Here is a 15,498-nt window from a genome sequence, read left to right as displayed (position 1 = left end):
AGACAGAGTGCGAGCGGGTGAGGAGCAGAGAGAGAGCGAGACAGAATCCGAAGCAGGCTCCAGGCTCCGAGCTGTCAGCACAGAGCCCGATGCGGGGCTTGAACTCATGAACCATGAGGTCATGACCTGAGGCAAAGTCAGACGATCAACCGACTGAACCCCCGCCCCAGGCACCCCGATTTTTTTTCAAAATGTGCATGCACAGTCCTCTCTCATTTTTTTCTTATTGAAAAGTATTTTGAAAAAAAAAAGCCCGTAGATTTGAGTATGGAAAATTTCAACCCAGGGATAGTGAATGTTGAAAAACTTGAGCGATAAAGACCATGTTCCTGTATCTCTTGCCCTGGCCCTGTCCGTGTTGGATCAGCACCAGGAGATGTGACTCCTTTTCAGACACTACGACACCCACCCACCACAGAAGGGGACAGTGCTGCTTCCCTGTGGGCCAATACGGGTCTGTGCACATCCACCCATACTCCCAGATCCTTCAGGATCCCACGCAGACAAGGGAAGCCCGTGGACTGGCGGACCGTGAAGTTAGAAGTGTTAAGTCTCAGAAATAAAACGTTGGGAATCACAGCTCTTTGTCTGAGAGAGTCTGACGGACGTCGTTTTCGGGAGAGAATACCAAACACAGCTTCCAGGGGCGATGCCAAGGTCAAATGCTTCAAGATGGGCAGGGCGACCCTGACTGTGTCCGCAGGGCTGGGGCCCCTTCTTAGCCAACAGTGGAGCATCTCTGTGTCCCCCCACGGGCCCTGGAGGTCCTGGCTGGTGCTGAGCTGGGGCACTGATGCGGGCATCTTCACAGACCTAACTCGGGGTTTGCAGGGTTCACGTCTGGGCCGTACCCTCTTCTCTGCGCCACCTGGATCTCAGCCTGGACTCTGTCTCCCTGTCTGCTGTCCCTGTGGCATGCGGGCTCCCAGGTGTGAGGTCCGCTGCAGGGTGAGAGAGAGGTGGATACTGGAGAGTGACCCCTTCACTCCGCAAGAAGGAGGTGAGGTCGTGAAAAGGGCGCGGAGGCCCCGAGATAAGAAAAAGTGGAAGTTCAGAGGCCAGGGGTCACGTTCCGCTGGCTGATGGTACCATCACTCTGGGAGACAGGGGGTCAAGGGTGTGCACGTTTTCCAGGCGGAATGGCCGGTCCAGCAAACCCTGCTGGACCGCTTGGGTCCCCGCTGCCTCTCTCCCTCTCCAGTCTGTCCCTAGAGAGACCTGAGTGCTTGCAAGATGTCTGTCTGAATTCGCAGCCACTGAGCACGGGAAACGTATGGGACGCGTGTGAGAGAGGTCGTGCAGCTGCGATGGGACACTGAGGTCTGTTTGTGGACCGTTTATCCTTTCTTCTTCCGTGTGTCCGTGAAGTTGGACGGTTTATCCAGTCTCAGCTCTCGTTGGCTGCTAACCCGGGCGCGTTCTGTCTCACTCGTCGAACCGTCCCGCGGCAGCCACGCGCCCCCTCCCTCGAGACCCCAGAGCCTTGGCTCCAGCGAGCTGCCGCGAGGCCACCTCCAGGATGGCCGGTCCTCCTGTGGCCTCAGCACGCACCGCCCGCAGCCCCGTGGCCCGTGCCACCCCACCTGCGTCTGTAGACGTGCTGACTTCAGCCGAACTGGACAGAGTCTTCGACGCTTGCGTGTGTGCTCGTTGGTTTCTAAATATGATGTGTTTCCACGCAGAGGCCAGTTTTATTCGCGTGGTGCTGGAGGTTGAGGATGTGACATAGGCTGAAAGTAACTGAGTCCAGAGCTTGGGGAGCAACAGGTTCTGTGCCTGTTGCTCAGGGGGTGTGTGAGCCAAGGCCACGTCCATGCTCCTGAAAACTGGGACGTCCGCGGCGCCTGGAAACGCGTACTTCGCACCAGACCCCGTGTGCTGTTGGCATTTCAAGACGCATCCCACACCTCCAGCGTCTGCTGAAACCAGGGAGCCCAGAGCTGTGAGGGCTGATGACTGGAGCATAGTAGGGCTCTTCCCATTACCAAGTAGGGACTTAGCATTCTTCTGAACATGCACGAGCGTGTGCATGATATTTCTAAAGTAGCATGTTTTCTCTGGGTCATTAACAAAAAAAGAGGAGTGTTCTGGGGCGCCTGGGTGGCTCAGTCGGTTAAGCGGCCGACTTTGGCTCGAGTCATGATCTCCTGGTTCGTGAGTTCGAGCCCCGCGTCGGGCTCTGTGCTGACAGCTGGGAGCCTGGAGCCCGCTTCGGATTCTGTGTCTCCCTCTCTCTCAGCCCCTCCCCAGCTCATGCTCTGTCTCTGCCTCTCTCTCAAAAATAAATACAAAGTATTTTTAAAAAGAGCGTCTGAGAAATAGGTCTAGAAAATAGATTTATTTCTGTCAGCAGTTTTGCATTTTGAAAATTGCGTCTTTTTCTGAGATTGATTTTGGGAAGTGAATGCTGGTGGCCCTTCCCAGGGGGTGCTCATGGGCAGAGCCAACTCACTGCCGGGAGTGGCTGCACGCCCCCGTTGCCCACTGCTCGAGGAAATAGCCTGAGAGATGTTCTCTCGCACTGAGGCGAGGTGGCACCCAGAGCTCGGGGCTCTGGGTTCAATTCCCAGGTCTTGGTTCCTTCGCTGTGCGGCCAGCGTGGCTTGGTGCGAGCCGCCTCCGTTCGCGGAGGTCCTCAAGACCGTCCCTCGGAGCCCTCCCTGCCCCCTGACCCGCAGCACTGGTGGGCGCTCTGCTGGGCCTCGTGACCCCTGCCTGCCTGGTGCGGGGACCGCCCACCCCCGCCCCGTTCTCCTCCCTCCAGCAGGGGGCGCCACACGTGGCCTCTTGCGGCCTCACCTTCCCGCCCCCTCTCCGGCATCCAGGTCTGTCGAGGACAGGAAGCACAGACCCCGGGTTTGGGTTCAAATCCAGATGAAGGCAAGCAGCCGTTCCCTTTCCCTTCAAAGGGCAGGGGGACGATGGCCTCGCTCAGAGTGCGTGTGAAGTCCCTTCTAGGGTCCGAGCTGGGCATCCTGCCGAGTGAACCCCCCCCTCCAGCTCATTGCCACCTGCTCTGCTCTTGCTGGCTCCCCCCAAGGCTCCTTCCCTCCTCTTCCCTCTTCGGTTCCGGGTCACCACCCCTCCTGTGGCTTCACACACGTGCCCTCCCCGAAGCCCGCTGTCGGTGGGTGGGGGGGGGGGGAGCCTCACCTCCTCAAGCCTCGGTCCTCGAGGCCCACCCCACAGTTACCCCTGCAAAGCCGGCCCAGTCATGCCAGTGCCCCCTGCGCTTCTCACGGACCCCCGTTGCCCACCCCGGGGCCCCTCCCCAGAGTCACGGCTCACCGTTGCCCCCCAAGCCCCCTTAGCTAGCCCACCCACCTGACCAGAGGTTTAACTGTTGCTTCTCTGTGCCTTTATTATGCGCCTTTTCATACCTTTACTCTAACTCTTACTATATTTTGCTCTAACCATTTATGTTTGTAGCAAAATAGTTGTAGATCCCACGTGCTTTTATTGTGCCTTTGTTAGAACGTTTACCACATGCTTGTTATAAGAACGTGTTCTGCCGTCTGTCCCCAAGTGAACTGGCTTAGGACAGGGACCGAGCTGTCCTCAGCCTTAGCTGGTCGGCCAGCAGAGGGCCTGACATCAGCGGACCTTCGGTGAATTTCCTCTTGAGCCGCCGCTGCTGTCACGGGGAGGGGTGTGTCCTCACATACTCCTTTGTCAAGTGTGCAAAGACATTTACTAAGTCAGCGTTCGCGGGTCTGGACCCATGTGACCGGTGTTGTGGGACGGAGGACCGTGGGATGGGGATTCCTGCCTCGGGCCTCGGGCCTTCGCTGACCCGAGTTCTGGTGACGACGCTGCACCTGCCCTGTGGCTTGGCGCAAGTCCCCTCCCCCGCCACGGGCCCCATCTCGTCTCTGGGGTGATGTCCCTGGATGGGTCATTGCGACAGGCACTTCCTGCGCCTGAAATGGGGCCCCGCAGGGTGATTTTTTTTACACCACCTTCTTCGGCTGATGGGTTTTATTTGTCGGCAAGGTTGGTGCCATCTGGAGAAATCACGGTTCGCCGCTCCAGGTAGTTCCTGGGTTTGGGGGCCCCGTGTCCCGGGAGGAGGCTGCACCCTCCTGTCACCTAGTGACTCAGGCCTGCTGTCCCTCACCACCTCTGAGCTTGGGGCTTCACTCTGCAGTGTCCCGTGACTCATGGAGGACGAGTGGGGAGGCCTCCCTCAGAGGGAGGCGGACGGGGTAAATCCGGAGGGTGAACACTGGGCCTCCTGCGCCAGCCCCCTCAGATCTGAGAGCGCTGGCCAGGAGAGCCGGGGGCCGCGTCCCTCCGGGGCCCAGAGCCTGGGAGGCACCTCGCAGAGGAGACATCTGCGAGCAGAGGCAAACTTGCTTTTTCCCCCAGGTCGCTCTCAGGCCAGCCCCTTGGCAGGCGAGCCACTCCAGACACAGTCGGCCTGAATCCCCGAAGCCAAGCCCCAAGGAGAGAGACACAGGGACCGAGAGACAGCCCCGCTTCCAAGTTGGCGGGAGCCTCTCACTCCCCTGAAGGAGCAAGGCCAACACTTCGGCCGCCAACCACCAGGGAGCTGTGGACGGTGGGAATCGTGGACGGTGGGAATCGTGGAAGATGAGCCCCCGCATCATAAATACAGTCACCGCAGACGGGGTTCCTCTTTCTCAGGCACAAGGCAGGCCGAGGGTCAGACTCCCGAGTCCCAGAGCTGAGGGGAGAGGGGCACAGTGTCTTCTCACCCGCCTTCCCCCTGCCCCCAGGCCCCAGGCCCCAGGCCCTGAGCGTAGGCCCTGGCATCTGGAAGCATGGGGCTTGCCGCGGAAGCAGAGAGGCAGGGGACACAGGGACACCAGCCCGCGCCGGCCTCCCAGCAGCCTTCCCAGCAGTCTTACTGCCACCTGGACGCACAGGGCCACCGGTCCCAGGAATCCGGGAGGTCCCGCCAGGGCCGCGCCGAGCACAGCGCCTCGGCCACTTCTCCGCCCCGGCAGCAGAAGCCTAGCAGCCCGCCGGTGTCCTGGGAGCCTTGTGGGTGCCAGGGGGCACCCCACCTGCCCACCCACCCATTCCTGGGAAAGCAGACCGTCCAGAGGGGAATGGAGGCCCTGCCCAGCACAGAAGCTCCAGGGTCTGGACTCTGGCCTGCGTTGGAGAGCGCCATGGCCTAGGAGAACCCGTGGCCGTGGCCTCTGTTTAACTCCTAGAAAAAGGGCCCCAGGAACAGCAGAGAGGGACCAGAGCGTCCTGCCTGTCAGAGCCACTGCTGGACCCAGGGATGGGACACAGGCCCCCCTGTATGGGGCAGGGACGCTGGGGGCGGGGGGACGCTGCTGGGAGAGTGGGGTGGCCGGGGCACGGGCAGCCAGAGGAGCCTGGTAAAAATCTTACAAGTCCGATGGCTTCTTGACTTGCGTTTGTCTGGGTGATGACGGTTAGCCTTTGTCTTCTCCTGCCTCCACCAGCATCCCACAGAGTGTTCCTTGTGTTCCGCAACACCCCTTAGGAAACCCAGTCGTAGGCGATAGAGTCCGAGCCCCCCGGAGGACCAGCGGTAATTCCTGCCCTGTCACTTAGACGTGGGTCCTTCCGCACTCGCTGGTGGGGGGCGGGGGCATGTTCTGTCGTTTGCCTCTAACCTTCTGCCCCTCCAGGACAGGTGCACAGGGGTTGGCAGGCAGGGGAGGGGGCCTGAGCCCCCCTTTGCCCCCCTGGGGGCCCCCGCGTGCTGCCCTCACCCCACCCAGCACCCAGCAAGGGCAGCTGGGTCTCCGCCCTTCTGGTCAGCCAGGTGAGGCTGGCAAGGGTTGGCCGCTTGCCTGCCGGGGACCGTCCTGCCTGCGGCCTGACTGGGGCTGCCCGCACATCCGACCTGGAAGGAGGTTGCACACCGTCTCCTCTGAAGGCAAATTGTTTTATTCCTCTGTCTCTGGACAAGTCGCAGAGATAGCCCCTGGGGCAAGGCGGCTCCGGGAGAGCGAGCGTTGTGGCGGCCGCTCACTGGCAACGGCCCAGGCTGGCCGGGCTGGCGGGCCGGGGGGCGGGGCAGAGCCAGCCTACACCCAGAGCCAAGGCTGTCTTCAGAGCCCTCACCAGGAAGGAAGGAGCTCCCCGTGAGCTGGGCAGTGTGACCTTCTCAGAGCCTCCAGGGCCTGTCACTGGCACCCCTAGGGTGACCGATGGCGGGAGGCCTAGGCCGGCTGCCCTGCCGTGTCCGCTTTGTGTCACACCCGCCCGCCTGTGCGTGGGGCAGAAGCGCAGCCGGCGGGCACAGCCTCGGGGCCTGGCTGCCTGCAGGGGGGACGGCCCCCCCCAGGGGCATCAGGATGCCCAGCCTCGTCTCTAACCTGCCGTGTCTCTGGCAAGTCACAGCGTGTCCAGGCTGCGGCTGACCTTGCTGACCGGGGACTGAACGACGCGGACTGAGCATGCTCTCCTGTTCCCGATTCTCAAGAAGCATCTCAGACGAGCTGGGGACTGGGGACGTGCCAGGGTGCAGAGGTGGACTCCCGGGTTCAGGGCCAGGCCTGCCCCTGAATTCCTCACGAGCTCTGGTTTGATGCAGGTGCCGCTGGCCGGCAGCCACCGTCGGAGTGGCAGGAACTTAGAAGGCGTGAGAGTGATTCTAGTGGACCCGGCACTTTGCACCTGCACAAGCCTTGCACGGGGGGGCTGTTCGGTCTCTTCACCGTGGCCTCTTTGGACAGGGGTTTACTGAGCATTTACTTCGTGCCAGGTGTTGGTCTAGACTGTGGAGACCCAGCTGGGGAAGGAGCAGCATCCTGACCTCTCAAGGTGACAAGAGAGTCGGGCACGAGCCAGGCGAGGCCCCAGGCCTTTTGTCTGCTGTGGCTCCTTGGACCCCCGTAACACCGAGGTGGCAGGCCTGGTGTGACCCTCGGCGGGAGGGGTTGAAGCCCAGAGAGGCAAGGCCGCTTTCCTAAGGCTGGACTGCCCATGGATGGCAGCACTGGGATTTGGCTCAAGGCCGTGTTCTTGGTTCCTGTCTTACCTGGAGCTTCCAGAATGCTCATGACATTTTGACTACAGGTCTGGTGTCTACTGAGCTACTCATTCACGGCCCCGTCTTGTGCCGGGCCTCAGTGTTAACCGGCCAGCATTCCTGGAGTAAACCCTGCTTGGTTATGTGGAAGGGGTTCTTCACCTACATAACGGGACTTGGCTTGCTGATGTCTTATTCAGAGGCACGGGTGGCATGACCTGGCCTTTGGTTCTGATGCCGTTTGGACGGGGGCCCGAGTTGTGTCGCGTTGGCATTTTGTGGGGGAGGCCGTGCATGGGGCAGGGGAAGGGGGGAAGGGGGCACATGGAATCCCTCTCTACCTGCGCCATGATTCTGCCGTGCACCTAAAACTGCTCTAAAAAATAACCTTCAGAAAAGTAAATAATAAAAATAAACAAAATGGGAAGTGTTTCCTCGTCTTTAAATTCTGGAACAGCTCAAGTAATACAGATGGGAATGACCTGGTCACAGAAGGTTCTATTTAATGCTCTTGTAAAAGAATCTGGCCCCGGGTTCTTTGTAGGGCAGATATGGATCTTGGGTAGCCTGGTCACCTTATCTTACAAATGTTGATACATTGAGATTTCCTGCCTTTTCTTGAGTGAGGTTGGTAAGCAGAGTGGCAAATCGGAGGGTGTGGTGGTTATGAATGAATGGGGCTGTCTGGTGTGCGGTCCTGTGGCCTTGGCCGGGCGGGAGATCGGGCTGGCTGGGGACCCACAGATGTGGCCTCTGCTTTACCTTTGACCTCTGAGGCTTTCCTCCCCCAGTTCCTATTTGCCTGCTCATTTTGCGGTGGGACGATTGTCGGGTTATTTGCTGCTGTACTTGCGGAGACAGAAGCCCTAATGACTCTTCATCTGGGTGGAAAGACCTTTTCAAGTAGTATTTGCCCAGAAGTGGCTTCTGGGGGGGGGGGTGCATTTTCTGAGTCATATATGCCTCAACATGTCCCTTCTGCTCCCCGATGTGGTCCATGGACCCCTTTCTGCAGGAACACGGGACATCCTGGGATTGGCTGTCAGCGGGTGGCCTTTGTTGGGTGCTTTTTTGTTTCTTTTTCTGTCTGGAAGCCTGTAGGAGGCTTTCTGTACTCAGAATCCAGAACTTTCCTTGTGATGTGGCATGCTTACCCGTGTTGTCAGCTCTTCTTTCCAGAACTCTGTGTCTCTTTAATCTGGGACCGTCAGTCTTCCTTGAGCCTGGGGACGTCTTCCCCCATATCTCTTCTGTGGCCGCCTCTCCTCCCTCCTTCCACATTCCTTGTCTTTTGCTCAGATGCTGGAGACCTCCATGAGTCAGTCTCTGATTTATTGATCGTTTTTTATCAGGTCTGTTTTGCTAGTTTGCTTCCATTACTTGAGAAATACTCCACTTCCAGACGTTTTGCGATTTCCAAGAGCCCTTTTCTTACTTCCTGGTTGCTCCTTCTCTCTGAAAGCAGAGCAGCCTTACTTTCTCCATGCAGACTCCCCGTGGCTTCTCTCCAAATGGTAAATTCCACCGTCCGGAAAGTTTGATCCTCGTGCTCTGGGCCACTTGTGAGGCGCTTGGCTTGCTAATCTCCCCGCCGTGGTCCCCAGTTGCCCGATGTGAGGCATCACGTGGTTTCCACTCGTATTTATGGCATGTCTGATTGGTGTTAGTAAGTGGGTTCTATGCCCCCAGCCAACCCCGGAAGCCATGTTCAAATGGTCAGGAGGCTGTGTCCAGGCTTGGCGAGGGCACGGGGGGACCCCAGCTGAACAACGGTGCTCGATGAGTGCCCAAGCAGGGGGACTGGCCCATGTGGGATGGGCAAGACCCTCCAGGGAGGTGGCAGCCGTCAGCTCCACCGCTGGGTTCATTACTGTCCATCTGCATAGGGCACGTCCCCCCAATCCTGGTGTTCTGGAGCCCAGGAGCTGGGGGTCTTTGATTTTGACATAGTGACTGGGAGGGGACAAACAACAAGTGGCAGCAAGTGCGGACTGGCCGGTGGTGGCTCCTTCGAGTGAGCTGGGCAATGTCAGGGTCTGAGGGAGGCAGACTCCTCCCCTTTTCAGGCTGAAGGGGGCGACGAGGGCCTGGGTGAGGCTTGGGGCATCTGCTCCACGCTCTGCAAGGTGGCCATGCTCCGGGGTTTCTGTGCACAGTTCCTGCCTTCCTGAGACTCACATTCAACCTCCCCCCACCATCTCCACTGGCAAAATCTCAGGGGCGTGTGTGTGTGTGTGTGTGTGTGTGTGTGTGCGTGTGCTGTACTGATTAGAGATCACACATCTGTGCCCATTTCCCCTCCACCCTTACTCCCTACCCTGCCTTTTGTTGGCAGTGTCCCACAAAGTTCAAGGCACTTTGTCCCTTCCCTTTATGGCTGCACAGTCTGCCTTGTACTTTCTTTAAAAAGTTGCCACTGTCTACCGTGTGTTCTAGTTGCTTACAAACAGGTTTCTTTTCCCCTGTTAGATTTCTCTGTTTCATTTCTGGGCTTTTTAAATAACTACTAGCATTTCTGGCACATGATAGAAGCTCCATACAGGTTAAGAAGATGGATGATGGATGGATGATGGATGGATGGATGGATGGATGGATGGTAGGTGGGTGAAGAGACGGATGGATGGATGGTAAGTGGGTGGATAGACAGATGGATGGATGGGTGGGTGGGTGGATAGATGAGTGGGTGGGTGGAAGGAAGGAAGGGTGGAGGGTAGATATGTGGATGGAGGTGGGTAGATGGATGGATGGATGGGTGGGTGGGTGGATAGATGAGCAGGTGGATGGAAGGAAGGAAGGGTGGGGGGTAGATATGTGGATGGTAGGTGGATGGATGGATAGGTGGGTGGATGGACGGATGGATGGATGGGTGGATGGTAAGTGGGTGGATAGACGGATGGATGGATGGTGGGTGGGTGGGTGGATAGATGAGCAGGTGGATGGAAGGAAGGAAGGGTGGGGGGTAGATATGTGGATGGTAGGTGGATGGATGGATAGGTGGGTGGATGGACAGATGGATGGATGGATGGATGGTAGGTGGGTGAAGAGACGGATGGATGGATGGTAAGTGGGTGGATAGACAGATGGATGGATGGGTGGGTGGGTGGATAGATGAGTGGGTGGGTGGAAGGAAGGAAGGGTGGAGGGTAGATATGTGGATGGAGGTGGGTAGATGGATGGATGGATGGGTGGGTGGGTGGATAGATGAGCAGGTGGATGGAAGGAAGGAAGGGTGGGGGGTAGATATGTGGATGGTAAGTGGATGGATGGATAGGTGGGTGGATGGACGGATGGATGGATGGGTGGATGGTAAGTGGGTGGATAGACGGATGGATGGATGGTGGGTGGGTGGGTGGATAGATGAGCAGGTGGATGGAAGGAAGGAAGGGTGGGGGGTAGATATGTGGATGGTAGGTGGATGGACAGATGGATGGATGGATGGTAAGTGGGTGGATAGACGGATGGATGGATGAGTGGGTGGGTGGAGGGAAGGAAGGGTGGGGGGTAGATATGTGGATGGAGGTGGGTAGATGGATGGATGCCTGGCTGGGTGGGTGGGCAGATAAGTGGATGGATGGAAGGAAGGAAGGGTGGGGAGGGGGGTAGATATGTGAAAGGTGGGTGGATGGACGGATGGGTGGTGGGTACATGGCTGGATGGATGGAAGGCCTTTTAATAAAATCTTCCCCCTGAAGCCCCTGCCTCACCTTTTGGAGGATTTTTATTGGTGTTTCACTCCCTGGGTTAGGTCCTGGAATTAATAGTCAACTAAGACCCTTTACTGCATATTCGTGCCCAAGGGTCTGGTGTGGCAGAGAGGAGCAAAGTCACCCTCTCAGTGTAGTTGCTGCCCCGCCGCTCTGCCCGTCACCACCCCCCCCACCCCTCTCTGCAAGGCAGACAGATGTGGGGAGTGAACTACAGACAGGGCACACGCATATGGTTTCAGGTGGCTGTTACACGCAGGAGGCAGTCCTGGGCCCCACATGTTTTACATTTGTTGCTGAGAACGCTGCCCATGTCAGCAGACATGGCTGGGGTCAGGGTGACATCAGGGGGGCCAGGCCCACAGGGTCTCGGTCAAGAAGACGAATGAACCTGCTCATTTCTGCCTGAGCCCTGGGTCCCGCGGGTACACGAAGCAGCCCTGAAACTCACCACTACTGGGGGACGGCCTCTGTCATTTTTAGCTTTTCATGGATGATACTGTATTTCCCCTTGGAGGGTTGGTGCGGCTCATATATCAAAAACTGTTGTAATTATTTCCTCCCTCTGAGGAAGGCTTCCATTTACCTTTCTCTAGCTGCCCCCCTTATTAATTATCTAATTACAACCACATTCTCCAAGAGAGAGCAGCCTTTGACTTTCTGCCCAGGACCACTTAGAAAGGCGTACATATTTGGAGTGCTCTGGGCCCGAAAGAGAAGACGTGTGTGTGTGTGTGTGTGTGTGTGTGCATGTTTTCACACACATGAGTTTCTTTCAGGGAAAATGTGTCTTAAACTTCTTAGCCCTTTGTCTTGGCCCAGCGGGGCTTTCTAGAATTCTCCAGGGATCTGGGGGAAGGGAGTTGGGGGTGCAGGGAGAGGGGGAAGCTTCCTGCTTACAACTGCCCAGTAGTATGAGGGACACACACTCACACTCACGTGCACGCCCACAACACACTGTGGAAGTTGTCACCCATCACCGGATCAAAAATCCTTCTGTGTTTTTGTACCCTTACACATCACGGTCCCAGGACCTGGGGTGCCTGTTCTTGACTTCTTATCCTGGAGGGAAGTTCCTACAGGGACCCTCCTCTCAGCCTTCTCCTTGGTAAAGCCATTCCTGACTCCTCCCCACCCCCAGCCCCTGCCGGCCTCATTGCAAACCTCATCCTTCTGTCTCAGCACTTGGGTCCGGCAGCCCCCCACCCCACCCCCGGCCACACCGCATCGGTGGCAGGGGAAAGGCCTGCTTCAAGCATCGTTTTGCCCCCAGGACCAGGTGGCCCCAGCACATAGACGACTCTGATGAATGGACTTGCCTCCTTTGGTTATGAAGTTGATCTGGTTATTTCTTTGTTCTCCAGATGAGGAGGTGCGCGCTGTGTGCACCGGGCCCTGGGGTAGGCGGTAAAGATCACGGGGAGCTGGAGTGCCCACCAGCCAGTCTAAAGAATCCCTAACAAAGTTCAGGGGTTCCTGGGAAGGATGACATAAGTCGGGATTGGTTGCAAGCTGCCAAGCGTTCTGTGGGACGGGGGTCCTGCGGGACGAGGCCATCAGCAGCCCTCGGCCCCAGAACAGCCGGCGCTGGGCTAGAAGCGGCCCTGGCCGCGAGCTGCCCCCTGGAGCGAGGTGTGGGGCCCAGCCGTCCTCGCCCTTGGCACCTGCAGCACCTTTGCAGCAGGCGGACAGGCCCTGAGCAGACGCCCGTGCCCAGCAGCAGGACCCCCATCTTCCTGGGCTTCCCACTACCGTGACTGGTGACCGTGGCTCACAGCGGCCACGTCTGTCTACGGTCTGGAGATCACACCCCGCCTGAGCTTCTTTCCGGGAAGCACGTCCTCTCGAGCGGGACTCGTGGGCGCGGTCCGGGGACCCCACCGCCGGGTCTCTTGCTCGTGCTCCCTCTCACTGCCTCTCCATCGGGTCTCTGTCCTAACCCCGCCACGTTCCAGGCGACGAGGCCCCCTGGGTGAGCCCACCTTCCTCACAGGAAGGCCGCGGCGGTTCTGGGAGAGCGTGGCCCCTCGTCCGTGGGCTGGGCTCCTGACCTGGCGCCTCGCCGGCCGGTCCCATGGTCAGGCAGGGGGGCTGGGAGGGGGCGCTCTGGGTGGCCCCTGGACACACTCTTTCAACAGGACGCTGTGCACGTCACACGCACACTCCGGCAGACCCTTACACGCGCTTGCGGGCCCTCAGAGATGGGACGGTTGTGTGCCCTGATCACGGTGGGGGGCGCCGGGATCCACGTGTGATGAGAGGGCCTAGGACTGTACACACACATCACAGACACACACACACACACACACACACACAGGCACACCTGCATGCAGTGAGGGCTCACGCTCCCTCTCCCTTGTCTTCCAGGCTGTCCTGTGGGGCCGAGGCCCAAGTGGAATCGGGGCACCTCCACGTCTGTCACTTCTGACACCTGTGCAACCTCAAGGGGCCCAGCTCTGCTCCCGGCACAGCGTCCAGACACGGGGACAGCAGCGGCTTGGATAGAGGACCCCGGGCCGCACACCTCCTCCCCCGAGACGGTCCCTGCTGGTGACATGGTCATTATCGTCCTTGCCACTGTTTGGATTTTCCTTCTGGGTTTTTTTTTTTTTTTTTTTTGGAGGGGAGGGGGGATTTGTTCTTTCTGAAAATCTCTAGATTCAGGAACATATTTACGAGGATTTAAATTTTGGATTTGTATTTCCCTTTAAGTGCCTTTTTAATGTATATTTTTTTAATAAAACAGAAATGCATTCCTGTACAACTCTGTTTAAACTGGACCAAGGCTCTCAGACAAAGAACCTCGCATGCCCCCCCCCCCCGCCCCTCCACCCCAACCTCTGCATGATCGTTCCAAGCAAGCCTGGACTCCTTCTCACCCCTCGCCTCTCTCTCTCTCTCTCTCTCTTGTGATTTGCTCAGCTAACCATTTTTTAAAATATTTTCTGTTTCAGTGTATATGTTGCTTATTTGTTTTATTTATTGAGATGTTTTTAACAAGCTCGGTGACTGCAACGTGGCTGTGTACCCTGCCCCCTCCCAGGAATAATAAAGATGTCCCTGCAGCCCGGCCTTCCCTCTCCTCTTCTGTACTTCGCAGCAAGGAATCGGCCCGAGAAACGTGGACCAGGTCACAGAGTTGACCGCTGCTTCGCTTTAGAAGGGACAAGAGAAGCTGTGAGGCAGTGTGCCATGGGTAGTCGTACAACTTTCTAGAAGCTGCCATCCCTGACGCGGTGCAGAGGGCAATGGACGCAGGCCTGGGAAAGCGGGTGAGGCTGGCCTGAGCCCCTCTGTGCGTCTGGCCTCCCCCGAAGCCCCCGGGGCTAGACAGCACCGCTGTCCAGACCTCCTCCTGCCTGTGACGTGGAGACTGTGCATCCTGCGTCCATCTCCGTTCCGAGGCCGAGGCCGCCCCCCCCTCACCCCCCACCACCCCTGGCTCTGCAGAGCCTTCCCCACAGCCTCACCCCCACACCCATGCCCCTCCCTCACGTTCCCAGAAGGGGCCAGACTGCTCTGAATACGTCTAACCCTGGGCCCCGTGTGCAGCTGTCTGGCCCCCCAGAGCCTTGTGCACCCAGCAGGGGGAGGTTAAGGAAGGAGCACCTGTATCTACAGGGGAGCTCGGAGCCCTTGCCCAGAAATCCCAGAAGGGCCACAGTCTGCAGCTAAGAAGGCGAGCCTGGCTGGGGTCCGGTCCAGGTGGGCGGGGTAACAGGGCAGACACATCGCCGGGAGGGGCGGGGAGCCCCGCACCCCACGTGCTGGCCTTTTGAGCCTTTCGCCACATCTGGGGGCACCAGGGCGGGTGTGGGTAGCCCCAGGTTAAGGGCTTCCAGCTGGGCAGCCGCACGTCACCAGGTCACCTCCCTGCACCACCAGTGGCATGTGTCTGGGGGACACTGATACGAGGTCTGCTGGACAGAGCTGTCTGAGGACCCGGCGCGACCCGGAGGCCACCCAGCGCCCGGACAGGATTCTCGGGAGCAGGGCTGTGGCGGCCTGTGAATCTTCTTCCTCCCTTTCTGCCACTGCCCGGGGCCACTAGAAGGGCAGACCCTCAGAACACCAGCCAGACCTCAACGTCCTTCACCTGGCTGGCTCCTTGCAGTGACCTTGAGGCAGCACCAGCTTCCGCCAGGACTGGCACCAACTAGAGGGGGTCCTGTGCACCTGTCTGGGGGCCTGGTCCCTGCAGCACGAGCCCCAGCACTGACCACAGACAAGAGTGGACACGTGTACGTACACGTGCACACACACACACACACACACCTATATCCCTTGTAGAGGTTTCGGGAAGACGGAGCTGGGCAGCTGGGGCCCTGGCAGTGAGAGTCCAGAACTGCCCCTCGCTGTCCTGCTGGGTCCAGCAGAGGCCATTAGATACTCCTGCACCTTGCCTTGAAGGGATTCAAAAGGAGAACAATAGCAAATGCTATCACATCAAATGTGCAGATGGGGTGGCCACAAAGAGTTTCTTTCTTGACTTCCAAATTGCAAAATTCATGCTGCCTCCGCTGAGGGGCAGAGGGCTTGGCCGGGTGTGACCACAGCGGGGTGCTGGGGCCGAAGGAAGACCAGAGAAGACACCTTGCCTGTCGTGGGAGAGTTGGGGACGGAGCTCGGGGTCTCAGCAGGGCACCCCAGGAAAGGACCGAAGTCATATCCTGGGACCTGGGACACCCCGCTGTGTCCCCAGACCCCATAAGGCCCTGAATAAAGCATTTACGTTCCCAGATCTCATTTATTTAAAAAAAATTTTTTTAACGTTTTTATGTATTTTTGAGACAGAGAGAGAGCACAAACAGGGGA

General features: G+C 58.3%; 1 protein-coding gene across 2 annotated transcripts in view; it reads left to right on the top strand.

Moving 5' to 3' along the window:
- Window positions 1-15,498, top strand: part of TWIST2 (twist family bHLH transcription factor 2) — a 77,762-nt gene that overhangs the window by 36,811 nt on the left and 25,453 nt on the right. Inside the window, exon 2 of one of the 2 annotated variants that reach the window (XM_058699378.1) lies at window positions 13,051-13,748. The exons of the other annotated variant lie outside the window; for it this stretch is intronic. The gene's annotated coding sequence lies outside the window, so the exon portion shown is untranslated. Of the gene's footprint in view, window positions 1-13,050; window positions 13,749-15,498 lie in introns of those variants that run through there. 2 annotated transcript variants of the gene reach the window in all.

Source organism: Neofelis nebulosa, chromosome 2 (assembly GCF_028018385.1).
Source record: "Neofelis nebulosa isolate mNeoNeb1 chromosome 2, mNeoNeb1.pri, whole genome shotgun sequence".
In the NCBI taxonomy this organism is placed as follows: domain Eukaryota; kingdom Metazoa; phylum Chordata; class Mammalia; order Carnivora; family Felidae; genus Neofelis; species Neofelis nebulosa.
This window is presented reverse-complemented; position numbering and strand designations above follow the sequence as displayed.